This window comes from Dermacentor albipictus, chromosome 1 (genome assembly GCF_038994185.2).
Source record: "Dermacentor albipictus isolate Rhodes 1998 colony chromosome 1, USDA_Dalb.pri_finalv2, whole genome shotgun sequence".
Taxonomy (NCBI): domain Eukaryota; kingdom Metazoa; phylum Arthropoda; class Arachnida; order Ixodida; family Ixodidae; genus Dermacentor; species Dermacentor albipictus.
The window spans coordinates 321,180,077-321,188,640 of record NC_091821.1 but is presented as its reverse complement, the minus strand read 5'-3'; positions in this window follow the sequence as shown (position 1 = coordinate 321,188,640).

Sequence of the window (8,564 nt, the reverse complement as noted above, 5' to 3'; positions counted from 1 at the left end):
GGCGCAGTGACCAAGTGAGCTTTCAGCTGCGCGCCTCTCGCCACCTCATGGAACAGATGTGCACTTAGCGGCCATTCAGCCCAGCTTCCGTGACTCTCGCGCGTCGAAAATCTTGGAGGCCATGCGCTTAGCTTCGCTGAATTCTAGCGTCGCTTCAACGAAAGTAACAAATGCTTCGGTCGATGTTCGGTCGGGTTGGTCTGGCTCAAAGGCGCAGTATGCCGCGAAAATTTAATTTCGATGAAGCGGCACATCATCGGGCTAAATTAAATGAGAAAAAAAGAAGCGACAAGTTATACCGTTTCTACCAAATGTAAGCTGCCGTTTCTATGCAAAAGACGTGTTCAGCTCCCTTCGACCGAGCTGAGTGCCTTTCACTAAGATTTGACAAATGATAATATGAATGAATGCGTTGAAGATGATAACAAGCACTTAACATTCGTATGATCTCATATATTCGTATTTAGACATAGCGGTTTTGTGTGTTCCACTCATGTGGCTCCATGTAACTATATCTGAATGCAGTTTCAACAGAACGCAGTGGCACAAATGCCAATCACGTCCGCTGAATATTACGGCCTCGACAGCGAAGGTTTCCGCGGTATGTCGCCGCGTACGACAATAATCTGTTATGCTTGCTTGCCGGGCTAGTTGGTTCATTGCAAGTTATGTAACAGGCGTTTTTTTCATTCTTTCCATTCGTCGTCCCTTCCTTATTTTTTCGCGCTGTTACATAACTTAAAGTAATGTAGCATCTCATAATTCGTCGCACGTGAATAATGAATATTTTGTCTGACGTGCGTCCAACGTTTACAAGTGACAATATGCGTCCAGGACAACCTGAAAAGCTTTGGCACCGGTGACTTTTCGTTCGAGAGGTCGGGTGAAGGTTCACGTTACCCAACAACGTGAAGACTACTTTAACATTACACCAAGATCGTCATGGCTGCATCCATGAGTACATCGCAATGACATAACACTCGACTCACACAATGATTTATTTCACATGCTATGATATACTGTTTAACATGATTTTTCGCAGATTATTTTTACATCGTAAGAAAACTACTGCTGCTGCCCTTCTGAACATATTGCGGAAATAGCTGCAGTGACATTTTCTCGTAATTGTGGTACATACGTACACAAAAACTTCAGTTCACATCATTGTGATGTGTGTCTCCTATTAGTGGTGTATACAGTAGCGAAGTATTCATAAGATATATTGGGAAAGATGTTTATTTCCGGGGTAGTGGCCGGAAATACTCATCGGCGTGCCTAGGGGTGTTTCTGGGGGGGGGGCATTGTCTGCTTTACAAAGCGAGTCGTCGCAGCGTGCCGGGGAAAGGTACGAAGGTCGATATATATATATATATATATATATATATATATATATATATATATATATTGTGGGGATGCGCGACTCTCACGCGTCCTCTGATAGGTTGTTTTCTCGCGTAGCTCCCGTCTCCTGTAATCCGGCTTCGCCGCGTGGCTTTACTGCGGTGGTCGGTATGCTTGCAGGGTAGTACGAGAGATGGCGCGAGTGTTGCTCTGCTAACGCCGCCTAAAGGCGGGGTTACTTGAGCGCGAAAAGGAGGCTATTCCTCGTGAAGCGCACTGTTCAGTAGTCGTAATGGCGAGCAGGATGAATGACCAGGACTTTTTATTGCATGCGTACGGTGGAATACAGTGTCGTGTGCAGACTGTGGACATTATGTGACACAGAATTGACGCAACAGCGAAAAAAAAGACAATAATAATAGAGGGTTCTTGAAAGAAAGCTGCGTCTCATATCATACATAAGGCGTCACGACTAATGTCAAGGATGCTTAGTAGGCACGCTGGTTAGTGTGCCTGTGCTTTCGTTATTGCCAGATGACACGGTGTTAAACTTATAGATTAGGTGGGACTCGCGGACTTCGCCATCGTTATGGGAGTGAAAACCTGATTCAAGTATAGTGGCCCTGAGTTTTTCGAAAGAATGCCCTGGTAAGCGAATATGTCTTGATAATGGAAGGTTAGGAAGAGTATTGGCATGCAATCTGTGGTTATTAAAGCGCATTCGAAACGTGGTTTCTGTTTGACCAATATACTGTTTTCTGCAAACTGTGCACTCCAGCATGTATACAATATTCGAAGTATCGCAATTAAAAGATCCGGCCGCGAAGCTTTAAGGTGAAGTCTGAGGACGTACTAACCATTCTCTCTGTGGTTTGCATGTGCACACACACATTGCAACGCGCTTTGTTGTATGGGGCGCAGCCAGACGTCTTGTTGTGCTCATTTAATTTTGAGGATGTTAACATATCGCGGAGGTTCCTACACCGTCGGTACACGACACGAGGCGGTTCGGGAAAAATATCGAAATGTTCACGTTGGGAAAGGATATTGTGATGGCGTTTCAATATACAAAAGTCTTTTGACGCTGATGCCGAGAATGTTAGTACAAGATTGGTGCTGTTACGCTTTTCGGGTAACCGGTTTTCGCTAAGAATACCGGCTCTGTTTAATTGATCTGCTCGGCATATGGCGTCGTCAATTAACTTTGACGGATACTGCCGTCTAACGATGAGCACTTTTGAATTGTTCGCAATTAGAAATGAAATCTTTGCGATCCGAACACAATCGCTTGAAGCGGTGAGCCTGACTGTAGGGGATACCGGTTTTGCAATGTCGGACATGGCTGCTCCGGAAATGTAGAAGCTGGTTTCTATCAGCAGGTTTGCGACAAAGTTTTGTCAATAATTTACCTTGCGATAGCGTAACTATGACGTCCAGAAAGTTGACCGAAGTTGACGAGTAATTGTGCGAAAATTTGATTGAAGGGTGAGCGTGATTGAACCCTTCTATGGACTTTAACAGGCTAGCCTCTCCGTGAGCCCAAATTAAGAAGATATCGTCAATAAAGGGCTTATAAAGGAAAGGTTGCAGGTTAGTATACTGGATAAAAAATCATTTTCCAGAACACCCATGAAGATATTAGCGTAATTTGGGCCTATTCGAGTTCCCATTGACGTACCACTAATCAGAATGTAATAGACAATTATTAAATTCAAAGTTATTGAGCTCAAGAATAAAATTTAACAACGATACCGGGTTTCTTTATCAACAGATTTCTCGAAATAAGAATCTTCATAAGTGTTAAGGACTGCTGCAATACCATCGGCATGCGGTATGTTAGTATAAAGAGATGTGACGTCGAGTGTTACAAGGATTGCGTTATGCGGAGTGGCAAGAGTTAATACATCTTGAAGAAAGTGATTGGTATATTTTACAAATGATGGAAATGTTTCGGGAATCTGGTTAATAAGAGTCTACATAGCGCGATAGGCTCTCAGTTACCTATCCCGGGTTTATATATATATATATATATATATATATATATATATATATATATATATATATATATATATATATATATATATATATATATATATATATATATGGAGAGAGAGAGAGAGAGAGAGAGATGGCCTGCCGCCCCACCCCCCCTACTAGAAAAATAGTTGGTCCGAACGTTAATACAACCCTAATTGATGGCCCCGCAATACATAAACGTGCCGTAGTTGAACACTTCTTTAAACAGAATTGATTAATCGGTAACAGATTTATATCATGTAGTTTACATCTGGCGTTTTGCGTTCTTTTGTGTGGATTAGTTTGGAATGATTTTGCAGACATTGCATAATTTCACTTCCTTTTCTCTCTCTTTCTCGCTCTCCGTTTTTGTAACAGTTCATTCTTCATAAAATATTTAACTTGAAGATATACATGTGTGCACTTGAATGGTGTGTATATATGCCATGTGCGCGTGTATATGTGAATGTATATAGGTGTATATGTGCATATGTATATATAGGGGCGTATGCGCGCCACTTAATTATTCGGGTGTTCGCGTGTGTACGTGTGAATATAACATGTCAGTGTACAATATAGTTTTGTATTGGTGTATGCATACATAAATATTTTTTTCTCGTTCTTCACAGCTTGGTGCGAACAGTTTCTTTCTTGTTTTTTTTTTTTTGTTTCTCGTGTTGCTTTCTTCTTCTTGTTGTACGGGTGTAGGACATACACTGCTGTTTTGCCGCTGTTGCCACTGCCTGTAGGGCCCCAGGCCTCGTCAAGCTGCTCAATGAGCAGCTTTTTTTCCGGGGTCCATTTTTTCTCGAGGAAAATAAAACTGATTCTGCTCCACGCGCTGACGCCCATACGTGTCTGAAAATTATTCAAACGCTGCGCGCCCCAGCGAAAACAGCTGCAATTTCAAAGCAAACGCCACGCGCGCTCTCTCTCTCTTGAAGAAGGTGCGCGTTGGCTGCGCCTTCAGCCAGAGAGTCACGGTAACACGCACAGACTTCGCGACGTAAAATGCACTACTACCTACGTCACTCACCGCGATGCGTGACTTGGGGTATAATCATCCAATGCGGAAGGCGCGACACCGCTATTGTAATGTGCCGCGCAGCAAAAGCGGATTTTTTTTTTTCCCCTTGTGAAAGTGGATGTACAGCGAAGCTGTTGCCGACGCTAGATACGCACCACCGCCACAAGCATAGTACGTCACGTGCGTACGCACGTGTGCGACTGTGCAGCACATATCCTCATTCTTCTAGGCCCTCCACCAAGCACAAGTGCCTTATTGAACTAATTGAATTTTTCAAAGTAAATTGCGTCAGAAAATTCGAAAAGCGCGACTTACACACAAGCTGCAGGCACGATAGCTTCGGACTGTAATTCGAATATACGCGAAAAGGTAAATGTGTTATGCGAAACTCAAAGACAAAGCCCTTTTCCTGCTCCCGTTTGAGCTCCGTATGAGAGGGCGCAGCCGCTAGGTGGCGGTACTTTTTTTGGATGAGCTCGAGTCTACGAAAAATTTTGACCAACTAGATGATAACAGCTTCGCTGTAAAAGAGACGGGGCTCGATGAGTGAACACGACGCGGTCCCTCGGCTGCGGTATGGAAGAAGGCATGGAAGAACCACCGCTTGCAAACGCTAGTCGAGGCAGATCGAGGTGGAGTTTCCCCGTTGGCAATGACGCTTGCGCCTCCTGGCGGCACGGTACGGGAACAGTTAATTTATTCTGTCCACTCTAATAAGAACCTACTGGAAAAAATTATTTCGGTAAGATACTTCTCACTGGACGTTTTACAACATCCAACATATAACTCGCATTTGCAATGAGTTCTGGTGAGGAGCCCGTTAAGCTTATGCCGTTTGCGCAAGCCTTCGAAATAAAAGGAAAGAATAAGGGTGTTAGTTTTACTGTACAATAGTACATGCCCAGAGGCACATACCAGGTGACACATACCTAGCTGCCTATGAATGGGACAGGCCAGATATAACAACATCAAACAATACGTTGAGACTGTGCTTTTCCGTGAAGAGCTTTGTAAGCTTAAATGTTACTTATATAAGTCGATATCACACATTCGAACGCCGGCCCCTGCAATGAAATGACCTGTACAACGAACGATTCATTCTGTCCCGGATGAATTCCTATATTTCATATGTGTTGTGAACGCCTCTACAACGAAGACCACTACAACGAATTTGCCTGTACAACGAAGGAATATAGGCATACCCGGTGGCTGATTTGTTATTTTACGACGAACGGCCACGTCAAACAGCACACTTGTTCTGCGCTAACAAGAGCTCCGCGCTAACAACGTACTTGACAATCGTGACGGTGCCATATAGCGAATGTTACAGTCCTGCTGCATTGCTCCAGCAAACACTCAACTCGTATGCTGTTTGTTGCGACCCACCAGCTGGTTGCGACATCTGACGAATACGTCACAGTTGATGTCGGCGAGATGCTGTAACTGGCGACCGACAACGTCATCAAAGCAATCTTGTGCCGAAAGGACGCGAATGTCAACGAAGACGCCATTAAGAGCGGGTAAACAAACGGAAAATTTGGACAGCGAGAGATCCGATACCGACATCGACGACCTCCATCTTTACCTTTCTTCGCTTCGCCGCGAAGCATGTATCACGAAATTCTGTGCAATAAGGTCAGCTGTAGCCGCATATTCGGTTAAACAAAGTGTACGCAGAAAGATTAGCGACTTATTTCTCCATGTATCTCTTGGATTCATGTTAATTAAATGATTTCTTTTGTTGGACGTGCTTAACTTGCTCTAACGGAGCGTGATCTTTATAACAAAGTGACCTGTATAACGATGAATCTGGAAGGTCCCAAGCACTTCGTTAGAAAGACGTTCGACTGCATACAGTTTTCTAGTCTAACCGTTCCAGACTTTGCTGTCCGGTGCTGCTGCTGTTGTCTTGCCGAATAGCACACACAGACAAGACAGCACTCGTATAACGACTCGGCTTATATATCTAGCCCCGTCTCTACTGCCCCCACGAGTCTACTTTCTATAAGTAATTACGCAGTGAAGCAACTAAGGGTATCTAAATATCCTCGTTGCAATAACTATACGGCTTGGAGCGTATAATTTCTTTATTAAGGCGAAGCTTTCAATGCTTTGTTTTCTGGAGATTTGGTGCAACTGCTCCGTCGGCTTCCTGCCGAGTGAGTGGAGTGAGCTTATCCCGGAGATGGCGTCACGAAAAAAACTTGGCAGCTTCGCCCAAAGGGCGAAGCAGGGTCAGCGATAGCGAGGCACAGCGTTGCCTTTGAACTCCTCGTACTGCGCTCCAACTGTACACGGGGGCGACACGTTGCACCCATTCTGCACCCTGGAAGCCACCAAGCTTCTTAAAACGTTGGCGTGATGGGGCGTATGCAGGCGCCGCATCTCTCTTGGTGCACGAGACGAGACCGTCGGCGTTAGTCAGCGCCAAGTGAAATTTATATAACACTATAGCTCGGCATTTACTGATCAGACCAGAGCGTATACTGTAACAGTTGAGGAGGACGTCGGGATGAAAAACTTGAAGGTTTATTTACATTATTTACAGTGAGAAGACCAAGAAATTAACAGTCATAGAAGTCATTACGGGCCGGCAGCAACTCGGACGCTGCGGCCCGTGGCAAGAAGCTCGAAAGAGATCAATAAAGGAATGCTCTAGGAATGCTCCCGGTCTCTGGCTTTTAAGCCCTTCGGTGTCTCGAAGTCACGTCACGTTCGGCCAATCGGCGAGCCCGCTCACGTGACGCCATTTTCGGCCAATCGGCGAGCCCGCTCAGGTGTCGTCATTTTCGGCCAGTGGTAGGCGCTTGTGCGATGGTGTCACACCCGGCGCACAGGGTCGCTCCAAGGAACGTTACGAATCAAAGGCTTCATCAACAGACTATAGCTCTACCATTACAATATCCTACTTTGGAATCGACAGAAAAAAAAGACAAACAAACGAATGCAGATATACCGCACCTAAAACAGCATTAGTTTGCCCGACTACTGGGATTTTACTGAATCTGGACGGAAAATTTTCTTCTTTTTTCTTTTTTTTGCGTTGGTGATGCTATGCCGAAAGCACCAGGTGTCGTTCGGAAGCAGCAATGAAGCAGCCGATAATGTCTGTGCAACCGATCATTCGGAAAGCCTTCAGCAACCTGGAACAACGGGCCTGCCACTTGCAGGCGTGCATATTTTTGGGATAGTTGGTTCGTTGCATAAATTGAAGTCATAAAGCTGGACTAACACGGACAAGACGACAGGACGTCCTGTCGTCTTTCTTGTCCGTTTCAACCCAGCGCTATGACTTCAATTGCTGCTACTTGCAACCTGCTGCTTGCAACGTAGTGCTAGTGGTGAAGAATTTGACTTCAAGGACTTTCCAATTTTACCACAGGAATGGGGAGGGCGAGAGATCACGAATGTTGAACGTGAATCTGGTATACTGGCACAGCCTTGCACATAGCCTTCGTGGTGCCCGCAGCAGGGGACTCCCACTGCTCCTTCGCTAACCATTGCTCATCAACTAAAGAAAAATAAATCTTACGCATTTATTTTATTTCAACGTTGCCATAACGACGTTGTCGTGTGCATATGGCGATGATAAACAGTTCTTTTGGGGTCGCTCACGGATGTGCACATTGAAATCCGATAGTCCGAGATCCGATTTTTATTTGGACTGCACATCTTCTACAGCCGTGGCACGCTTTTAGTGACGCATGGTCCACGCGCAAGCAAGGAGCCCAGTCGGCGGCACGGTCCCTGGGAGACCCGGTGCCGCGGGAAAAAGAGTACGGAGGAATGCGAGGGAAGCGGGCACGAACCGGGGTCGTGCTCCCGCCATCGACCCAGCACCGCAGCTGTGACTCACGGGAAAACTATGTCGCACGCCCGTCACCCTTCTCACCGACATCTCTCTACTCGGGAGACAGAAAAGCCTCTCGATTGGTTTTCTGAACACTCCCAGTTCCCTTCACTATCCATTGCATCCCTTATAGCCCACTTTCGCGCTCCGATATTCGCGCGCATTCTTGCGCCCTCTTGCTTTCTGTTCTCTTCCCAGCGCAGGCGCGGGATGGCGCAGCACCGTGCTGCCTTCCCCCTGCCCGCCACTTTCCATCGTACACGGCGCCAGAGTCCGCTGTGCTCGGAAAGCGTGAAGAGCGCCACGTGATTCGCGTCAAGTATGTCCTCT